Here is a 14,010-nt window from a genome sequence, read left to right as displayed (position 1 = left end):
GCTGGAATTTTTATGGATGACAATGCGCCAATCAATGGGCGACAGTTATTTGCGATAGGTTGGAAGAACATTCTACACCATTCGAGCGAATGATTTGGCCACCCAGATTGTCCGACATTAATCTCATCGAACATTTATCGGACCTAATAGAGAGATCAGTTAGTGTACAAAATCCTGCACAATCATCACTTTCTCAACCGTACACGTCTGTAGAAGGCAGCGTGGCTCAATATTTCTGCAGGGGACATCCATAGAGTTGTTGAGTCCATGCACGTCGAGTTGCTGTACTACGTTGAACAAAACGATATTAGGAGGTATCCGATGACTATTTTCACTTCAGTGTATAAGGTGCATTTACACATGAAGAACTCCCCCGCCAGTGTCAGAACTACCGTAAGTGGACGGGATCAAAAATGTTCAAATGTGTGTGAAATCTTATCGGACTCAACTGCTAAGGTCATCAGTCCTTAAGCTTACACACTACTTAACCTAAATTATCCTAAGGACAAACACACACACCCATGCCCGAGGGAGGACTCGAACCTCTGCCGGGACCAGCCGCACAGTCCACGACTGCAGCGCCTCAGACCGCTCGGCTAATCCTGCGCGGCGTGGACGGGATCAGGCTGAACAGAATCTCAATCAGAATCACGGAAGATGTGCAGATTTTCATAAATGGGACTTAGTTCAGGCAGTTTCGTGTTACTGCGACGTTCATCAACAAACTATCAACCATATTATGAGGAACTACGCTCTCGGAGAAAGTCAAGGAGAATGAAATGATTTTTAGGAGCTACACTAGCAGCTCTTAAGATCATTCCTCAGCGGGAGATGGACTTATGAGTACTTTAAAAGCTATTTGCTATTTTATGTTTGTATGCTATGTTCCAGTGTTATAGACAAGTTTCTTTTTCACATCAAACATGTCTAATAAATATTCGTTTCATACTTACGTACTTGTATTGCCATTCTCTGAGGTATGCAATGCGATAAATGAAATAAAATCAGTTTTTCTACTGTTCCCCTCTCAACTTGACTAAAACCTCAGTGTAATACTTATTAATCATTTGACGCTGATTGCCAACCAAATGGAACCATATCCTGGATTTCTAAAGAAGCTATCCGTATTATCCTCAGTTTCGATTTGCTCAACTGCACTTTTCTTTAGTTTTAGCTTGCCTTTGAAATCATCGATCGTCTTTTCTTGTCTTTTAATTCCCCCGTGAAGTTTCTGATTGAAAATTTTTTTTCACCTTCCGTCATGTTCAAGTCGTTAGGCAAGATCTATCATCTCTTTGCGAACATTTGTCATATCTGTCGTCATCTGAATAACTAAGCTTCTGCGTTTTCATGCATTTTCTATAATTTTCTGAATGTTTTCACTAGTTCTTGTCGCCTACGTCCTTTCGACCTCGTTCCAACATTCTGTAACATTACAGGCTGCTGCAACATCACCTCTTATGCCCTTTTTGTGGTATCACCAAACAGCACCTTTAAGAACTTAAAACGTCCGTGCCTATACCACAGATTGGTCGACAAACAATATTGAACAGTTAATAAAAGCACGAATACAGAAACAAGAGGGCATGAATCTCAGCTAAATTCTAATATTGCCTTGCCCACAAGTCCCAAATCTAGAGGGTGGCAGTTTATTGATTAACTGTAACAACTTGCACTTCCAAATTTTAAAGGACGCAGTGGCAGGACCATTCGTACCAGCTAATGCTTCAAAGTGAATTTCCTGAATTCTGGAAGAACTTTCTTGAATTATTACACAACTTTACACCTGACCCTAAATACTCTTACTTTTTAAGCAAATGGAAATAGATGTAATGCCAATGTTGACAGTGATGATTGTTTCGTACTGTGGACGTCAGTAACGTAGTTCTCTGTAACCACACTAAGATGTGTAAAGACAGAGTGGTTAAGATGTATAAAACTCTTCAATAAATTATATTCGTTGTCAGAAATATTACTCGCCACATTCCACTTTCTTTCAGTTTACTCTCATGTGATACCCATAAAACTATTTTTTTAAGTACTTGGTATAGTTATCTTACAGACAGGCATGTAGTTAAGAAATGATGTAAAAATAAATCAATCATCACTCCAAAGATCAGTTTGAAGTCCTTCTCGAGGTGACTTGTTTCGCAGTTGCTTGCCGTTGCCCGGTGACCTGATAACCTTTCAGGCACTCAGTTATGGGGAAGCCTAATGTTTAAGTTATTAATCTAACTATGGCACTATCTCTTTCTTTCATTGATAGAATCCATTCCAGCGTTTCACGGTAGGATCAACCGGGGACAGCAAGCCAAAAACCGCGGAGCATGGCTAATGCTATAAATCAATTGCATCTAGCAATTTAAAAAGCAGATTAGTTATTACGAGGAATTTTAAAATCTGTACAGTAATCCTTTTATGCGTATATTAGAAGATGAAGCCACGAATAAAAATATTGTCTAGTCGAAAAGTTTACAGTATGTTCGGTAAGTAAACCAACGAATATACAAGACTATCTTTAAGAAAAAAAGAAAAGAAAAAAGAAAAAAAGTGTTACCCGCGAGAATGTGAATGCCAGTGCATACTGCGAATAGTATGCGCGTAGTACTCGTACTAAAATTTCAACGTCTATTCGTAGGTTTGTATGGCAGGTATACTACCCTGAAGAGGTTTACTTGTATACTAGTTTAAGACGTTCATTCGTCGTAGAACTCTGCACGAATACTGACGAATTAACACGCCAAGTTTATATAGTAGCGACTCGCAGGCTAGTAAATTTTTCGATCGTCTCGTAGCACGAGCTAAACAAAGGACGGATGATCTGTTAGCCTGACTACTGCCACGCGCCATAATGTGTAAGACGGTCAGGCAGCTGTGGTCTAGTGATTAACGCGGTGATGGCCAGTGACGCTATGGTGTCGGATCCTATTCCCGGTGACCACCTCCATTCTTTCTGCAGTGGGAACGTCTGCGAGAGCAAATGAGAAGATATTTGAATAAAAGAATCAGCGCAACTGTCATGCAAACGGCCGAAGTGGCGTCAATTCGAATGGCTTACTCCACCACACATGATTGATTGGCCTATGTACCGGACTTGGTTTGCGATGCGGTCATGTATCATGTAAAAGTCCTATGTTAAATCAGGCTCTAAGAACGTCATCACAGCTAAATGGGGAGAAAGAAGCTCACCTCGACCAGGTGGCTGTTTCCCTCGAGCCTTATTGTCTCTCTTCTGACCATACCTCGTCCAGTCGATATGACTCCCAATACTGAAGCAAGGCACTCTGTACTACATTATCATTTGATTGCCACTCCGGCACATTTCTGGGAAATTCCATGTACCCCACCATTAACGTTTTGCTTGTCTCTAAAGCACGAAGTCGAGTTATGGAAGTTTTTGATTTGTTTGTGCACGCTTTATCCACCTCGATGACCGCGGTGTGTGACGACTGCTAACACGGCGGCACTCAACCCGTAGGTATCTACACGCAATTGGTGGAAATATTCGTGAGCAGTCTCTGACCAACAAGGAAGGAAATGATAACGCAGAGCTGCTGATCGTGACACTTTTCGCCAAAATCCTGGGTCACCCTTCAAACCCTGTTCTTGCAGAATCCTACAGAATATTTTAAGCTTTAACGTTAAGACGTTCCCGGATGGGAAGAAACAACTACCAAAGAAACAGCATACCTTCAGGAAAACTCCGCCGTGCAAGAGACAGACAGATCCTTTGCAAATAGCAGGCCCAGGTGCACAGGCAGAATTCTTCTTTCTGGAGTTCGACGCGGTGCCACACTATAGCACATTGTCAACCGATAACTAAGATATGATTATACGAAGTATCTTCATATATATTCGGCTAGATCGAAGAATTTTAGGCTGATATAACCCAGTACGTTCAACAGAAAGGAAAGGAGGACTGGGTGTAGCACAGGGAAGTGTGACAGCGCCGCTGATGTTCCCAAGCTTAAGTTCTGTAGCACACAGAGCCTATAACACTGCTTTTTCGCTTGTGTTGCTTTGTCTACAGTAAAGTACTGGCCTGGCGACTCTTGTAGATAAGTAGAATCAGTCTATCCGCTAGGTGGAAAAATGCAAAATGGTTCAAATGGCTCTGATCACTATGGGACTTAACATCTGTGGTCATCAGTCCCCAGGAACTTAGAACTACTTAAACCTAACTAACCTAAGGACATCACACACATCCATACCCGAGGCAGAATTCGAACCTGCGACCGTAGCGGTCACGCGGTTCCAGACTGAAGCGCCGAGAATCGCACGGCCACACCGGCCGGCGAAAAAATGAAATATGATTCCGTAACAAAGAGGAAGCACCCGATAGTAGCAGATTGCAAGGTTACTGCTGTACTTCTGAAGCCTGTCATGTCGTTTACATATATGGCGGTAGTACTAAGAAAAGAAATAAGAGCATTTCTTATGTGAGAACTAAAAGGTCATTATCAGAGAGTGTCATTTGTTGTTCAAAAAATACTTTTATATTGAGACGTTTCGGGCGCAGCCCAGCTTCAAAAAGTCGAACAAAATTTGCCTTCATACAAACCATGGCGTCCCATACGTACCTCAACAACAGTACTCAACAAAACACTCTTGCTGTAAAACGTGATCATGTCGTTCCACATTGAGCGTTTTCTTCAGCACCCCTGGGGGACCACATCCCACCCACGAAAAACACCCCTAAACACCCACTCGCTGCTTCACTGTTGGCTCTGCACTTGATGGTAGCCAATGTTCTCCAACCATTTTCCAAACTCAATTCTTTCCATCGGACTACCACCAGGTATAACGTGATTCATTTTGTAAACCCTCGTCGCCAGTTTCGTAAAGGCATCGTTGCTACTGTTGTGGAGGCCGAGTTGCCACTGTTGTTACGGTAGGCCGAGTTTGTGAGTTCGTGAAACGGCTTCTGGTGCAGTACAACGCTAAGACAATTTCTTCCTGCCACAATTACAGCTATGCCCCAGGGTCAGCTAACAGGATAGGAGAACGAAGGTCCTACAACAATCTAACAAATTAGTAACAAACTCACACAAATAAATTAAAATGTTTATCTATCTTAGTGACTTCTTGAATAATGAAGTCTGTAACACAGGTAGTAATATACCACAAAAAATGTTCTCAATGGGAAAGTACAAATAATCGTAGGTAAACTTCACAGTAAGCAATTTACAAATGCCACTTATGACGTTCCCTGCTTAAGTCAGCCCTGGACGACGATCTGTAACAAAGTAGGTGAGATCTCCTGTCGTATCTTCCGAGTAGGCTTCTGCCCGTTGTCATTCGGCATTGGATTGACTGTTATGGTATGTTATGTTATATTAACCGGGGACCTAGAAACGACGGAGAGGCTCCGTCCCCGCCGCAGCCGCTGTCGTCCGCAACCCCACGACAATCACCGCAGTCCACTTCAGCCCTCCGCCACCCCACACAGAACCCAGGGTTATTGTGCGGTTCGGTCCCCGGTGGACCCCCCCCCCCCCCCCCCCCAGCGAACGTCTCACACCAGACGAGTGTAACCCCTATGTTTGCGTGGTAGAGTAATGGTGGTGTACGCGTGCGTGGAGAACTTGTTCGCGCAGCAACCGCCGACATAGTGTAGCTGAGGGAACCAGCCCGCATTTGCCGAGGCAGATGGAAAAACGCCTAAAAACCACCCACAGACTGGTCGGCGCACCGGTCCTCGACACAGATCCGCCGGGCTGATTCGTGCCGGGGACCAGACGCTCCTTCCCGCCCGGAAAGCCGTGCGTTAGACCGCACGGAAAACAGGGCGGGCTTGGCGGACTATACTCGCCCGGCAATTTGCCGAGGCGAAGTCGAAATCTTCATCCTCAGCGCCGCCCGTGGTGCTGGTGGAACTCGAGCAAGTGGCGAGTCCCCATCGCAATGGCACCAGCTCGCATCTTCTCCACGTGTGGGGCTTTTGCCCTGGCTGTGTCTTGTTTGGACGACACAGCAATTCATCATTCCAAATGACTCGTTCCCAGTCTCCCGATGTCCAGAGGCGTTGCTCTTCACACCACCTCAAGCCTCGCTATCCTTTCACTACATACGAGCAAATATGTGACTTATGAGGAGCTGCTCGACCACTGTACCGTATTCTGTTTAACTCTCTGCGCACAGTCTGTGTTTTAGCTGGACTGCTGATAATGCTTTGCAGATCGCGAGTGATTCTTTCCACCGATTTCATGCAGTTTTCTACAATCACCCTCTGCAATACTCGACGATCCCCGTCCGCCAGAACGTGAAGGCTGCCTGGTCTTGATTTAACTCCAGTAATTCCTACCCATTCCACTTCATAATCACCTCACCATCAATCGACCTTTTTATCACTGTATCTTTTTGCATTTAGAGGCATTAGTCCTAATTCATGTCTTACTTCTGTGCTTCGCTTTCGATCTCGTTAGTTGTGTTCTGAAGTGCATTTGAGAATCTTCATTTATGCACTCTGGGATTTTTCGTACATACTTTCTCGGTCTTAGTCAAATTCTGCATCTACATCAGCACTCCGCAGGCCATCTTACGCTGTGAGCGTCTTCTGCTGTCACTACGTTTTACTGTTCCATTCGCGAGTGGTGGGCGCTGCATAGGAACAACAGTTGACAAAAGCCTCCTGGTCCTTTTCATACGTCGTCTGACTGGTCTGGTGTGACTTGCCACGACTTCCACGCCTGTGGCAACATCTCTCCCTCTCAGAAGAGCTTACATCCGGCTTCCTCATTTATTTTCTGTAAACATTTCAATTTCTGTCTGTCCCTCCAATTTTTGCGCTCTACAGCTACCCCTAGTACTGTGGATGTTCTGCCTCCCTTTCTTAACTACACTACTGGCCATTAAAATTGCTACACCACGAAGATGACGTGCTACAGACGCAAAATTTAACCGACAGCAAGAAGATGCTGTGATATGCAAATGGTTAGCTTTTCAGAGCATTCATACAAGGATGGCGCCGGTGGCGACACCTACAACGTGCTGACATGAGGAAAGTTTCCAACCGATTTCTCATTCACAAACAGCAGTTGACTGGCGTTGCCTGGTGAAACGTTGTTGTAATGCCTCCTGTAAGGAGGAGAAATGAATACCATCACGTTTCCGACTTTGATAAAGGTCGGATTGTAGCCTATCACGATTGCGGTTTATCACGACGTTTCTGCTCGCATTGGTCGAGATCCAATGCCTATTAGCAGAATATGGAATCGGTGGGTTCAGGAGGGTAATACGGAACGCTGTGCTGGATCCCAACGGCCTCCTATCACTAGCAGTCGAGATGACAGGCATCTTATCCGCACGGCTGTAACGGATCGTGCAGCCACATCTCGATCCCTGAGTCAACAGATGGGGACGTTTGCAAGACAACAACCATCTCCACGAACAGCTCGACGACGTCCACAGCAGCATGGACTATCAATTCGGAGACCATGGCTGCGGCTACCCTTAACGCTTCATCAGAGACAGGAGCGCCTGCAGTGATGTACTCAACGACGAACCTTGGTGGACGAATGGCAAAACGTCATTTTTTCGGATGAATCTAGGTTCTGATTACACCATCATGATGGTCGCATCCGTGTTTGGCGAGATCGCGGTGAACGCACATTGGAAGCGTGTATTCGTCATCGCCATACTGGCGTATCACACGGCTTGATGTTATGGACTGCCATTGGTTACACGTCTCGGTCACCTCTTGTTCGTATTGACGGCACTTTGAACAGTGGACGTTACATTTCATATGTGTCACGACCCATGGCTATACCCTTCATTCGATCCCTGCGAAACCCTACATTTCAGCAGGATAATGCACGACCGCGTGTTGCATGTCCCGTACGGGCCTTTCTGGATACAGGAAATGTTCGGCTGCTGCCCTGGCCATCACATTCTCCAGATCTTTCACCAATTGAAAACGTCTGGTCAACGGTGGCCGAGCAACTGGCTCGTCACAATACGCCAGTAACTACTCTTGATGAACTGTGGTATCTTGTTGAAGCTGCATGGGCAGCTGTACCTGTATACGCCATACAAACTCTGTTTGACTCTATGCCGAGGCGTATCAAGGCCGTTATTACTGCCAGAGGCGGTTGTTCTGGGTACTGATTTCTCAGGATCTATGCACCCAAATTGCGTGAAAATGTAATCACATGTCAGTTCTAGTATAATATATTTGTCCAAAGAATAGCCGTTTATCATCTGCATTTCTTCTTGGTGTAGCAATTTTAATGGCCAGTAGTGTATGTCCTATCACATTGTTCCTTCTTCTGAATTTCGTTTCTTTATTCTCCACATTTTCCACTCCTCTCTGATTCCGCGTAGAACTTGCTCATTTATTTTCTGGTACACATTATGTGCCTTTTAAGTAGTCATTTTACCTTCATGGTCAATTCGCGCAATGTACATTGGTAGAAATAGTATATGGTCCTACTATTTTTGGAACAAGTGTTCTCAGTATGTCAACAGCATGCTTCGCTGTGATGCAAAATGCTGCTGTAGTACTGTTGGCCGCTGAAATTTGATGAGCACTTCCGTAAAAATCTGGCTCTTGCTAAACAAACCCCTGACGAAACGTGCTTCTCTTCTTTGGATCTTTTCCACCTCGTCTGTTAGTCCTACCTGGTACGGTTCCTAGATTGACGAGCATTACTCAAGAATAGGTCCAACGAGTGTTTTGTTGGTTATTTATTTCGTTGGCTGCTTCATTTCTCTAGGATTCTTCCAATGAAGCTGTATGCTATGTACCTTTCTAACAACTAGCTTTTTTGGAGCCGCTTCATATCGCTCGTAGGTATTTTAAGGTTGTTATTGTTCCAAATGGTTTACTGCCAAATTTAATGGTCTATTTCGGCTATTTAGCGTAATACACATCATTTATTTACGTTGAGGTTCAATTTCTAATCATTGAACCAAGCGTCGATACTCCCAAGGTTGTCTTGAATTTCATTACAGTTTTCTGGCGTCGGCGCTTCCCTATACACTCGAACAATAGCTTCGTCCACGATCTGCCTCACGGAACGTCTGCAAAATCCACCAGATCACTTAACGGACCTATAAAACTACATTGCGGTACTCCCAGATTTACTTTCTCAGCGGACGATTCCTTACAATTAAAACTGGTATTTTGAAATCTATCTAGCTAGAATCGATATATTACAACTACAAGAGACAAAATGTTGTAATATTTTAGCAGTGTTTCTGTCCTCAATTTCCCATAAAGGTTCGTTTGACAGAACCACTAATTAGGTTCAAATTCTCTAGCTTTTAGCGAAAATAAATTTCATCTTCATGTCCACTATAGCACCCTTTGCATTTGTAAATTGTTACTTAACCTACTATTTTGCCATTAATTAAAATATGAGACTTAATTTTGATACCGTCGCTTTTGCTTTACTACCTGATAACTGCAAGTTATGTGAAGCACTATTCTTTATAACTGATATACTGCTCTTTCTAGAGCATTTTCATCATAAGAAATAACTACTTCGGAAACTGCAAACAACATCACCAGTACATAGTCCGTTTCGTTTTTTAATTAAAAGAATAAAAGGTTTGTATTTGGTTTATGTGAGTATAAATATGTACAAATATAAAACATTTTTGACATGTACGTTGATGTTTGCACCAAGTAAACTATGCTCATCAAAGTGGCATAACGATCTGAATGGCTCGTGTTGCATGTGTGGGGCACAATAACTCAGTACCTGGCTCAAAATCCTTTGCTGACTACATCTACAAGAGTACCATCCAACACCATCATGATAGTGCCTATACATACATGAAATGTATTCGCAGATGCGAATACGAGCAACCATTATCTGTGTAAGGGAATGATGACAGTGAATATCTATGCCGGCCCGGGACTCGAACCCTGATTTCCCGCTTTACGTGAGCGGTCACCTTAACTGCTTTGGTGGCCGTGCACGACTCACGGCCATACCCAAACTTACGTATGACGTGGTACCTGCGTCGGAACCTGTACTCGTACAATTACGTAATTCCCCTATACGGAAGGACATTTCAACTGAAAGTCGCTGCCTGGTATAGACGGATAGCCGGCCACTGTGACCGAGCGGTTCTAGGCGCCTCAATCTGGAACCGCGCTGCTGCTATGGTCGCAGGTTCGAATCCTGCCTCAGGCATGGATGTGTGTGATGTCCTAAGGTTAGTTAGGTTTAAGTGGTTCTAAGTTCTAGGGAACTCATGACCTGAGATATTAAGTCCCATAGTGCTTAGAGCCATTTGAACCATTTTTTATAGACGGATAAATACGGTACTACTGTGCGTGTCTTGTTATTAAGACCGAACGTTCTTCATAACAACACAGCCACTGCAGTATCATCTCTATGCATGACCGCACAGCTGCATTACAGCTACAGGAGACTGTGCAAGACAAATTGTTGCCCGAGATAACCTTTCCATAGATTGTGACTAATCATAGTACACAAACTTTGCATCACGCGAATAAAACTCCATTAGTGAGGGCATCATTACTTCAGGGCGTCCATTTTTGATTAATCTCTCAAGTAAAAATACAGATTTTATCCCGAAATCCCTCTGCGTCCTAGACTGATACACTTAGGAACCATTACGTTCAGAAGAAGTACCGAAATGAAGGTTTCACTAAGGAACTAACCTGTAAAAAAAATTGTATTTTGTCGTTGATTGTGGGCGGAAGGAAGATTAGAGTGTAACTTTAAGTCAATGTCGAGTTAATTAGAGACGGAGCAGAAGCTTAACTGAGGAACGACATGGAAGAAAATCGGACATGTCCTTTTCTGAGGAACCAACATTTGTTTTAAGCGATTAAGGGAAATGAAGGGAAACATAAATCTGGTTACCGGAAGGGGATTTGAAATACCGTTCTCCTGAAAGCGAGTGCAAGTTCTAAGAACAGTGCAACCCCGCTCTGTCCTTTGACAGTGGGGGCCTGGTGGGAAAGTCGGGCGAAAAGGCATTAGGCTGAAAAGTGTCAGACGAACTGCCTCTGCCATCCCGTGATGCGGAAGCGCGCAGAAGCGGGACAGCAGGCTGAGTGCGGGGCGTGTTGCAGAATTCATGGCCGGCCCGTAGGCGACAAGCGTAACGGCTGCTGGCGGCTCCACGAAGCATTCAGAATTTCTGTGGCGATACAGTCTTCCATGAACGCAGAGCAGATGGCAAACTTAACAAAATACCGTTTGAAACGCCTTGGAAACAACGACAGCTATTAAACACAGTGAAAGCTGCACTGTTGTTGTTGTTGTTGTGGTGGTGGTGGTCTTCAGTCCTGAGACTGGTTTGATGCAGCTCTCCATGCTACTCTATCATGTGCAAGCATCTTCATTTCGCAGTACTTACTGCAACCTACATCCTTCTGAATCTGCTTAGTGTATTCATCTCTTGGTCTCCCTCTACGCTTTTTACCCTCCACGCTGCCCTCCAATGCTAAATTTGTGATCCCTTGATGCCTCAGAACATGTCCTACCAACCGGTCCCTTCTTCTTGTCAAGTTGTACCACAAACTCCTCTTCTCCCCTATTCTATTCAATACCTCCTCATTAGTTACGTGATCTACCCACCTAATCTTCAGCATTCTTCTGCAGCACCACATTTCGAAAGCTTCTATTCTCTTCTTGTCCGAACTATTTATCGTCCATGTTTCACTTCCATACATGGCTACACTCCAAACAAATACTTTCAGAAACGACTTCCTGACACTTAAATCTATACTCGATGTTAACAAATTCCTCTTCTTCAGAAACGCTTTCCTTGCCATTGCCAGTCTACATTTTATATCCTCTCTACTTCGACCATCATCAGTTATTTTGCTCCCCAAATAGCAAAACTCCTTTACTACTTTAAGTGTCTCATTTCCTTATCTAATACCCTCAGAATCACCCGACTTAATTCGACTACATTCCATTATCCTCGTTTTGCTTTTGTTGATGTTCATCTTATATCCTCCTTTCAAGACACTGTCCATTCCATTCAACTGCTCTTCCAAGTCCTTTGCTGTCTCTGACAGAGTTACAATGTCCTTGGTGAACCTCAAAGTTTTTATTTCTTCTCCATAGACTTTAATACCTAAGCCGAATTCTTCTTTTGTTTCCTTCACTGCTTTCTCAATATACAGATTGAATAGCGTCGGGGAGAGGCTACAAGCCTGTCTCACTCCCTTCCCAACCACTGCTTGCCTTTCATGCCCCTCGACTCTTATAACTGCCAACTGGCTTCTGTACAAATTGTAAATAGCCTTTCGCTCCCTGTATTTTACCCCTGCCACCTTTAGAATTTGAAAGAGAGTATTCCAGTCAACATTGTCAAAAGCTTTTTCTAAGTCTACAAATGCTAGAAACGTAGGTTTGCCTTTCCTTAATCTTTCTTCTAACATAAGGCGTAAGGGCAGTATTGCCTCACGTGTTCCAACATTTCTACGGAATCCAAACTGATTTTCCCCGAGGTCGGCTTCTACCAGTTTTTCCATTCGTCTGTAAAGAATTCGCGTTAGTATTTTGCAGCTGTTGTGACAGGTAAAAATATTGCATCTTCCCAACAAACAAAAACTCTTTTCACTACTTTGTCGGCAACTGGTGGGCATAATGCAAAATCGCTTCTGCTTCTGCATCAGTCATATCTGTACGTATAATACTTTATACTAGCCCTGTATAATTATTCTCATTTGAGGATGGGTGTAGGGGACGAGAAAAATTTTAATAATAACATAAATATATTAATTTGTCGTCAAATGAAATTGCTAGCTTCTTTTTGTTAGTAATACGTCAACATGGCACTGTAGCTGACAGACAGTCCATAGAACAGTCCAGAAGGTCTCCGTAGGAATAGACTGTTATATGTGCAGTTACACTCTCCTAAAAAATGGAGAATGATTCTGTAAGTTGTCCTTTTTGATGCGAAGCTCAGTGGTAAATTAGTGAAACTAATTCAGCTTATTCGCTTTTTCGGCCTCGTAAATATGCTAGCGTAGCTGCTCTGCGGTGCAAGTCTTAATCTCAGGAGGTAAGATGAACACTATGTGATCAAAAGTATCCGGACACACCCAGAAACATACGAATTTCATATTAGGTACATTGTGCTGCCACCTACTGCCAAATATTACATATCAGCAACTCAGTAGTCCCTAGTCGTCGTGAGAGAGCAGATTGGGGAGCTCTGCGGAAATCACAGACTTCGAAAGTGGTCAGGTGATTGGGTGTCACTTGTCTCATACGTCTGTACGCTAGATTTCCACACTCCTGAACATGCCTAGGTCCACTGTTTCAGATGTGATAGTGAAGTGGAAACGTGAAGGGACACGTACAACACAAAAACGTACAGGCCGACCGCGTCTTTTGAATGACAGAGACCCTCTACAGTTGAAGACGGTCGTAATGTGTAACAAGCAGACATCTATCCAGACCATCACACAGGAATTCCAAAGTGCATTAGGATCCACTGCAGGTACTATGACAGTTAGGCGAGAGGTGAAAAAACATGGATTTCATGGTCGAGCGGCTGTTCATAAGCCACACATCACGTCAGTAAATGCCAAATGACGCCTGGCTTGGTGTAAGGAGCGTAAACATTTGACGATTGAACGGCGGAAAAACGTTGTGTGGAGTGACGAATCACGGTACACAATGTGGCGATCCGATGGCAGGGTATGAGTACGGCGAATGCCCGGTGAACGTCATCTGCCAACGTGGGTAGTGCAGTAAAATTCGGGGGCGGTGGTGTTATGGAGCGGTCATGTTTTTCATGGAGGGGGTATCCACCCCTTGTTGTTTTGCCTGGCACTGTCACTGCACAGGCCTACATTGATGTTTTCAGCACCTTCTTGCTTCCCACTGTTGGAGAGCAACGCGGGGATGGCGACTGCATCTTTCAACACGGTCGAGCACCTATTCATAGGCCGGCCGAGGTGGACGAGCGATTCTAGGTGCTACAGTCTGGAACCACAAGATCGCTACGGTTGCAGGTTCGAATCCTGCCTCGGGCATGGATGTGTGTGATGTCCTTAGGTTAGTTAGG

The sequence above is a fragment of the Schistocerca gregaria genome, chromosome 5 (genome assembly GCF_023897955.1).
Source record: "Schistocerca gregaria isolate iqSchGreg1 chromosome 5, iqSchGreg1.2, whole genome shotgun sequence".
Taxonomy (NCBI): domain Eukaryota; kingdom Metazoa; phylum Arthropoda; class Insecta; order Orthoptera; family Acrididae; genus Schistocerca; species Schistocerca gregaria.
This window is presented reverse-complemented; position numbering follows the sequence as displayed.